The sequence below is a fragment of the Mercenaria mercenaria genome, chromosome 6, assembly GCF_021730395.1.
Source record: "Mercenaria mercenaria strain notata chromosome 6, MADL_Memer_1, whole genome shotgun sequence".
NCBI lineage: Eukaryota > Metazoa > Mollusca > Bivalvia > Venerida > Veneridae > Mercenaria > Mercenaria mercenaria.
Genome location: NC_069366.1, coordinates 6,724,246 through 6,733,906, shown reverse-complemented (window position 1 = coordinate 6,733,906; position 9,661 = coordinate 6,724,246). Strand labels below are relative to the sequence as shown.

At 34.5% G+C, this 9,661-nt stretch overlaps 1 non-coding gene across 1 annotated transcript; it reads left to right on the top strand.

Annotated features, from left to right (window-relative positions):
* The first annotated feature begins 1,271 nt into the window (after nucleotides 1-1,271).
* Nucleotides 1,272-1,343, top strand: Trnaa-cgc (transfer RNA alanine (anticodon CGC)). Its single transcript has one exon. It is a non-coding gene; the product is annotated as a tRNA-Ala (tRNA).
* The last annotated feature ends 8,318 nt before the right edge of the window (nucleotides 1,344-9,661 follow it).

Sequence of the window (9,661 nt, the reverse complement as noted above, 5' to 3'; positions counted from 1 at the left end):
CATATTATATACCCTTGCAACGCATTTTGTCGCTACCAAAACTCGGCCGAAGTTTGGTAGTGACTACCAAAATGCATTGCTACCATATTGAGGTGTAACAATGCTATTTTCTTACACTTAATTAACGTGATAAACTAAAGCTTTGAGGAAGAATACGAGAAAATATGAAACCTTCTAACGCAAAACTTGATCTGTTTGTTATAATTTTAAATTATGGACATTATATTTGTGAAATTTGCTACATGCATATACATTTGGCAGAGTGTTGTCAATTTCAATACTTGTTTACAACATCGACCCGATTCAAAAGCCTCAGCGCGAGGCTATTGCCGAAATGACTTGTATTAAAGACACCTTACCACTAACCTTCAGTAATCTTTTGTATAATAAGCTACATAAAAGGTGTCTAACTGATGCCCGTGCTTTTCTAGTGGATAAATGTCTTTAAGCGACCAATGAGCAGTGGTCTGCTTATCATTTTAGAAAAACATGTACCTCATCACATGTCATTTGAACAGTTCGAAATAAACACGTTTATTATTTAATCCTTATCATGCTGGACACGACTGATTAGTGTAGATCATGATCCGTGCAGTCTGATCAAGATCTGCAGTGTTCGCCATTCAGTCAGTATCGTTTTGGTAAACATCCCTTTTAACAGTTAATGGTACTGTCCAAATTGAAAGAAGTTCATTTAGCAGGGTAAGGGTTAATATGAGTGAACCAGTTACTTATCAAGAAAATTTAAGAATGACAGGACATTGTAGGACCATCCATACCAATTATGACAACGCATCTGTTTACTAGTATATCCAGTGTCTTTCCTAAATTTGTTTTTCTTCTATTTTCGCCCAATTATACCGGTTAGATTTATATGCCCGACTCCCTCTACGACACACACACAAACAAATCAAAATATCTGAGCAATGCAAATCCACATTAACTCCCGTCTCCCCCATACACATTAACGCCCCCCCCCCGCCCCCACACCCCCGCAAAAAAATCACTTAGATTTTGTGCCTTAGTATTCCATAACCGTTACTGCAAAAAAATCCAAACCCCCTCCCTACTCCGCATTAGTTTCTTTACTGCCTCCTCCTCTGATACAGAACTTCGGAGGTCCCGCTTTGCGGAGGTAACGGTGCTATAAAATTACACGATATTGAACAAATAACCGTAGAGTATTGTAAAATATGGGAATATTCATAATACTACAAGTCATAAATACGAGTATTAAGATAAGATATCATTCATCCAGCAATGTTGAACAAGGGGATGTAGCTCAGTGGTAGAGCGCTCGCTTCGCATGTGAGAGGCCCCGGGTTCAATCCCCGGCATCTCCACACAAATGTTTTTAACAATTACACCAAATCTTACAGATATACCGAGTGAACTGCATTATCTCGTAAGCTTGTGAAAAAATATGGGAAGCATGTTGGAATTTCTTTTTTTCCTCAAAATGTCTGTTGATTCAGTAAGGCACCTGTCCTTGTTTACCTATTAAATAATTAAACCATGCAGTGTTCTGTGTAAGTTTAAATACACCTGGATTTATCTTTTTGGGGTGGGAGGTAGATAGTTTGTGGTGGACTCATATAGATATAAACGTACTCATATTTACACGCCAAATCACCGAAGCACTGATAGAAAATCGAACGTAAATAAAACAAGTAGAAAACATAAAATATGCATGTATATTGTGTTATATTCTGCTAAACATTTGGCTGTGGTGGTGTAGCCATTATATCTGGGATGTCACTGGTTCGAATCCCAATAGCAAAATTAAACCTTTAAAGACCTACTCCCAACATGAAATTATAATACGGCTATAATACAAGATTACAGGCGGACAATTTAGGCCCTTCCTGAATTAATGTGTTTTCACAACTTAATTTGCAAATTTATTTGTCAGTCTTTTAAAATCACAGATAAATAACTTTCACAGTAGGAAAAAAGTGTGGTCAAAACTGGCAAATTTATTTGTCAGTCTTTTAAAATCACAGATTTATAAAATAACGTTCACAGTAGGAAAAAAGTGTGGTCAAAACTCAATATATCAGGTACTGTTACATTACTTCAATGAAATATTTTCACACTAAACACATTGTCTTTACCTATAATATCTATACATCTCGGTCATTCTGTAACTAGATACTTATATTTCTCCTTTTTTCATGCAAACTATATACGTACCATCATTGAAACACAAAAGAATACAGTTATTCTGTGGTGGGTCTTTAAGGGTTAAATTTGTTTTACCACAACAAGAGGTATATATGTAATAGTTATGTAAGAATTCAGTCACGCTCAGGAAGTATGGTGTCCATCGAGTGACGGTTTTGAAAAGTTAATTTCCCCTCTTAAATGCGGAAACTTCAGTTTATTAATTAACTTGTGTGAGACCACCTTTAGATAAGATATACATTCTCACGTAAAGTGATAAGTGCCACTCGAAAATATTTAAATCAATTACAAATGATGTATAGACTGGTAAGAATCTGTTTAGTGTATAAATCATGCCCATGTTTTGTCATAGAAATACGGTGGTCCGAAAATAAACGAAACTAATTTGTTTCTTTAGAAATTTGTTTAGTTCCCCAACTCCTGTTGCCATAAACCAGACCCATTCTCATTTAGAGAGCTGGGGGGAAATGAATAAATAATTTAATTGAACCAGTCTTGATATACTAATTGAAGAAGGGAATGGAAATGAACGGAATAATACGTGAAAATAATTGTAGAAACGGTATCTATTGAACGGAAAGTACTTATGAATGGATTTATAAATTTTACAAGAAGGCGTCGCTATATTTTTGTTTAATAATCACGGTTTACATGTTCTTGATAATTGATATTATTGTTCCTTTTTCTTTATCTGAAGCAGTCGGCGTTGACAAGATAATTGTGTATTGTGTGAATTAGTATTAAGGTAGTTCTGCACGTTTAAAACATTGGAAGTGCTAGCGTAAAACTTGACACGTTAAAGAAATCCAAATAATGTCTTTCAATGAGCTTAAAATCATGGTAAAATGTCTGAAAAACTAAGTAAATGGACCTAAACATTTTATTTCAACAAATTTTAGACCATATATTTATTTGCAACTGTGATAAGTTTCGTTAAAATCTACATTGTAGAAAAAAATCATATTACGAAAATGTCATCAAATTTGTGATTTTCCAACAGGCTTCTATTATGAAGAGGTCCAACTTTTTCAGATCATTATAGCAAAACTCAAGCACACCACCGTATGTTTTTATTTGCAGAATTTTATAAGTATATTCTAAAGTTCTGAAAAATCAGAGTTTAATCAAATTCTACATTGTAGAAAAAAATAATCCGAACGTTCAGAACTACCTTAAATTTGTTTACACCAAGTATGCATTTTATGGAGAAGTATAGTATTTGAAATTCAAGAATTATAAATTATAAAGTGGAAATTTAAAATGGGATATTCTTTGAAATTAAAAGAAACACATAGTTCTTTTTACATATTTTCACTTTAAAGGGAGGTAGTTGCATCATTTTATAAACTATTTCTGATAAGAATCTTGCTGTATATATATATGATCTTTTTGTTCCTTAAATAAATGTCTAATACAATGTAACAAAACTGCAAAAAAAATGAAATAAATGTCGATAAAATGCGATTAAAATTTCGAAACGTGCAATTTCGGAAGTACCATATTCGAATGAGGCACCAATACACGTTTTACAGTTTTTCTTTCCATACTTTTTTTATTCATTTTTTTTTTTCGTTCTTTCCGCTTGTTTACTTGAGATTTCATCACGCAAAATAAACGACATAATTGACTTAATTGAAATACATAAAAGTCATTTAAAGTTCATGGTTTTATTTTGCTTCATTTCGTTATAAAGCAAGTGCATATTTTCTTAGGAGTTAGTGTTTGCTTACATAACGCTAGAAAAAATAGTTCTGTTTTGGTAGCTTGTGCCATACTGAAGTTCTAAACGCGATTGTTTTACGTTAAATAAACGAAAAGTTGCCACAAATCAGCAAACAAGTATTTAAGTCTGCGCATTTTGTACCTACATTTCATGGATTATGACAAAATGTATGTTATATAAATCTAAATTAATATTTTCATAATGTCCTACAGATATTTACTCAACCTGAAAAGTGGATTTCATAAGGCATATCGATGTTTATATTGCATGAAGAGTTATACAGCAACGAGAGATTATGTTTGTCTTGAGAACTTAAACGTATTAACGAGAAAAACACATTTCCCAGCCTAATGCTTTTCAGATTAGAACTTGAAACGGTAATCAGCGAGGCTTTTGTGCATGTCTGCAAATATAAAAATTACAAATGTCCAACTTGTAACAATCTGGAGCTATGAAACATACTGCCAAATGGGAGTTTTGACAAGTATGTATACAGTAATGTATTAAAATATTTTGAAAGCGGCTTAGCCTATTGACGTGTAAAAGTCCTAATTTCGAAAAGGTGTATTGCTTTATTCAATCAAATATACATTACCGAATGTGAGAGGCTAAAACAGTAAAACAATTTAATAAAAATCTATTGTCGGTGCACTTTTCATAAAGCTGATATTGGTTTGTCACCACAAAATCATCCATTCATTGACGCATGAATTCTTATTTACCAAAACAAAAATGTCAACTTCGGTTTAGTGATTGCGCCGGACATTTTTAAGTATCTAGTCATAGTTTTAAAACGCCATTTGAAAACGAATTAAAGGTAATAAATGTCATTACATCGAAAAAGCAATGACATTCACAAAAAGTCAAAATCATTGATTCGTAACCAATAACACGGACCGTTAAGAAAACATTTTAATGCGACATTTTCCCGCCATAAATATATAAATGACCCTTATAGCGTACTAAAACGATCATAAACATGTAAACTTTATAACGAAAACACGCTAAGTAACATATATAACATTACAAAATGATAATTCAAGAAACACTACGTCAAGGATAATTTAATCGGCACGATTTTGATTGCTTCCACGGGCCATAAATGAGAGGAAAAAAATACCAAGGCGGAAAATCTTTGACAGCTATCCTCAACATTTCATGGAAACGACATAGTTTCTTCAAATTAAGTTTTTACAGATCTCTAAGTTATATGATATTCTGATGAAATTTTTAGACGGTTCCTGCTTGTAAAATGTATGGCTTGGGTCCCTAAACCATAGACATTCTCATAGAATTATCCAGTAAGCATAATAGTATGACAAATGTTAATAAATCAAACTGCTAAATATATAGGTTGAATGATAGTCTTTTAAAAACTAGAACCAGTCTGGTTCTTCTATTTTATAATTTTTGAAAAAATGAGTTCATTTTCGGATTTTGCTTGCAGGCGATAAATTCAAAATGGTCAGGAAAATGGGTGCTTCCCTTGCTACAAAGCGTCTGCTAGACATTCTTGATACTTTTCTCAAACACTTAGCCCAAACGTTTTTTTTTTCACGGATTAAATGTATAGGTAACGTACACACTGGAATTTGAGTGAAGTGGTGGAACGTAAGCATTGAAAAAGTCTGGAAGACTGTTTATACCGAGGAAAGCACTAATTTTCCTGTCTTTGACTATTTTTAAGTAACAAGGAAAATACAAACATAAAATTTTACATGAATCGAGCAACTTTCCCGGCGTCTACGATACCGAAAAGTCACGTGGGAGGCCACCCTGACATGACGAGTTCTTCTATAACTATACCTCACAATTCTTAATATTATCCGTGCGACACGCTCCTTAAAATAGCACTCACATCTATACATAGACATTTGTTAATGACACATGCGGTATTATGATGCCATACATTGATGCCATTATATCTACATTTACATAATGATACTTCTTTTTACAGTAACAATATATATATAATATTGCAAAAAAAGTGAACCCCTACTATCTCTTTTAAAAACATTTTTTTACTAACGAATTTCGGTATAACTACCCGACTAATGTGGAAACAAGTCTAGAAAAAATAAACCCTGAGCGGATGCCGAAGACGTTTTGCTATACGCGTTATGTACTGTTGCGCATTTCTGTTTAAGTTTAAATCATTTAATACATAGTACGCATTTAATTACCAATTCTTGTAATTCTGAGTAAGTATGTTATATCTATAATCTGATGCTTATAAATTTTATGGAAAGAAAAAAGTGCAATGCAAGTAATTTGATATCACTTTTGCAACTGATGATTCCATTCGTGGCATCGGCAAAATTACTTTCAAATTGACGATACAGACGTAACTGGGACATTTGAAAAAAAAAAATATCAGAAAATGTTTGTTTGTTTGTTGAAAGATATTGTTTTACTAAAATACTTACTTTTCCTTATATATTTATAGAACAGTCTTATTGAAATGCAGTATTGAAGCAGTCAAGAATAATTCTTTAGCCAGAAGTCATATTCGCTGCATTCTGATGTAATGCTCTACATTGTATAGTGTCTGGATGAAGGTTTGATATGTCTACCAACAAAAATCGAAATACTACAAGCAAACATGATATCAGACAAGTCTAATTGCAAAAGGTAACTGATTTCCTCAATTGACCTGAAATATGCCGATTACATTGCTTAAAGTTCGATAGAGAGATTGGGATGACCATGATGGCTTTAAGTCGCTCACCTAATCAGCAAACTTGAATAAACAAGCGAATGAAGTATTGCCATGCAATACAAAGTCCCCTACTGGAAGGCATCAAAGTTTCTCTACTGCAGTATAACAACTGATATCTGTCAATGATGTATAAACAATATTGTACTATATATACAATTATATGTTATAACAAAACACTTGGATTAAAATTTGTATATTATAAAAACCTACAGTTGTTTTCATATGTTGGGCGATTATCAAAAAAGGTAGCATATAAGTTATTTATAGTAACAACAAAGGGAAATTAATCCTAAAAAATAAAAACCTGTATAATATTAGTCCACAAGAAACTCTATACCAGGTAGAGATAGGTCAAAATACGCCTAAAAATTGGATGTAACATGCATATTGTACAACAGAAAACTGGTGTCGATTTTTCCCTACAACCAGTAATAAATAAGTTACAATATAATCTATTTATAGTAATAACAAAGGGACGTAATTCTAAAAACAAGGTTGCTTCATGGTGAACATTTGTGCCAAGTTACATCAAAATCTCTCCATGCAAGAAGAAGAAATGCTCTGGACAAAGTTATTCTGATACCTTTGACCTCTAAGTGTGACCTTGACCTTAGACCTAGGGACCTGGTTCTTGCGCATGACACTCCGTCTCATGGTAGTGAACATTAATTTATTCCAAGTTACATTAAAATCCCTCCATGCATGAAGAAGAAATGCTCTGGACAAAGTTATTCTGATACCTTTGACCTCTAAGTGTGACCTTGACCTTAGACCTAGGGACCTGGTTCTTTCGCATGACACTTCGTCTCATGGTGGTGAACATTTGTGTCAATCCCTTTAAGGATTGTTGAGTTACAGACTGGACAGGGAAAAGGCCCTTTTGGCCTTTGATTTCCAAGTGTAACATTGACCTTGCAGCTAAGACCCTGGTTTTGTGCATGACACATTGTCTCATCCAGGGGAATATTTGTGCAAATTGATATTTAAATCCTGTTTTGCATGACAAAGTTATAGACCGGTCAGGAAAAAAAATCACACTGACCTTTGACCTCCAAGTGTGACCTTGACCTTTAAGCCCGCAGTCTGGGTTTTGTGCATGACAAGTCGTCTCATGATTGGGAACATTTGTGCCAAGTAATATTAAAATCCCTTCATGGATGACAGAGTTATGGACCGGACAGGAAAAAAGCCCTGTTGACCTTTAACCTCCAATTGTGACCTTGACCTTTAAGCCAGGGGTCCATGATTTGCACATGACACGTTGTCTTACCATGGGGAACATTTGTACCAAGTGATATTAAAATCCCTTAAGGAATGACAGAGTTATGGACCGGACACGAAACAGACCCTGTTCATGCCATGTTAACATTTGACTGTCAAATGTGACCTTGACCTTTGAGCTAGGGTGTCTGAAAGTTATGCATGACACATTGTCTTATTATGAGGTACATATGTGCCAAGTAATATTAAAATCCCTTCATGGATGGCAGAGTTATGGACCGGACAGGAAAAAAGCCCTGTTGACCTTTGACCTCCAATTGTGACCTTGACCTTTGAGCTAGGGGTCCGAGCTTTGCGCATAACATGTTTTCTTATCATAGGGAACATTTTTGCCAAGTAATATTAAAATCCTTTCATGGATGACAGAGTTATGGACCGGACACGAAATTGCGGACGGACGGAAAAGCGCATTCCTATAGTCCCCGAAACTGGTTTTCAACCAATAGGGACTAATAATGTAACGACAGTCTGTTCAATATTTACTTATCTAATATTTACAATGGCTCCATAGGAAATAAGTATTTGAAATATCTACTTTAGCACTGGTTGTCCCTGAATTTTGTCAAGCAAAACCATCTGCAAGTCCAGGAAGTTACTTAAAGGTTTGACTCCCGTAACTCGTACTGAAAAATATTATTGTAGAGTTGTTCTTAATGCTGCACGTAAGAAACCTTTTACTGAAGTTTGTATGTCTTTTTTCCGACTTTACTACGTGTGAACACCCGAACACATGCGGCGGCCCCGACCACGATTTAAAGTGTCTTGTCTTAAATCATTTCCTTGTAAATACATCAAATCCTGTGGTGGTGCAAACATTTGATCATACGGACCTGACTTGAACGAACTTGGTAGTGGACCAGTGGGAACTGCTACAAGTAAACAGTCTTACCTCGAAACCTTAGGTTTATTTCAGAACACGATGTTTTCACATTCTGCTTATACAACTCAATGTTAAAACAATAAGGCCTGAAATGTGATCAGTAACATTAGTTTTGAGTAAGCTTCTGGGCACTAGAAAGTGCTTCATGTAATGTATCTTATCCGTTAATCTGATATTTCCGAAGAAGAATATGTTTAAATGTTTTCCTTTTGTTACTCTGTGTAAAACTACAGATCTCTGTTGCACCCGAACGATGCAAAGCCATTTGAACAATTCTTTCGAAGGATCCTTGACAAAGATTTTTGTGAATATTAAGCCAGAAAGCTAATGAGACTGACCTTTTTTAACTTTTATATTTTTTCAGATAATTATGTTGAATTTTCAGAATTACAATCTAAACTTTGAGAGAAGTTTATGCAAAGTTGCTTTCGGCAAAGTTTAGTGAAAATCCATCAAAGGTGTTGGTTAAGAAAACGTTTGATGACAGCCGCTGGACGAGGAACGCCGAATCACCAATCTATACTTCTAGCATACAGTGACATAGGTTTTAGGCGGACTTATAAAATGTTTTGCAAATATGTACGAATATTATGGAATTTCCGTATTATTAATATTAAATAGCTCTGGTTGCTCGCTTTATTCCTTTTTAACTGCCGAATGAATGCTTCGTTTTAGATCTATGGCTTTTTTCCCGCACTCTATCTCTTTTAACAGTATTGCGATCTGGTGAAATATGCAAACTAACTGTGTAGTTTAGGGAAACAACATGCAGCTTTGCTGTAACGAAGAGCATAAGACTGGACAGAAATCTGGATATGAACACAACCGCCATTCATTCAGTAGGTCCAGGTAATCGTCAGATCAAGTGTTAATC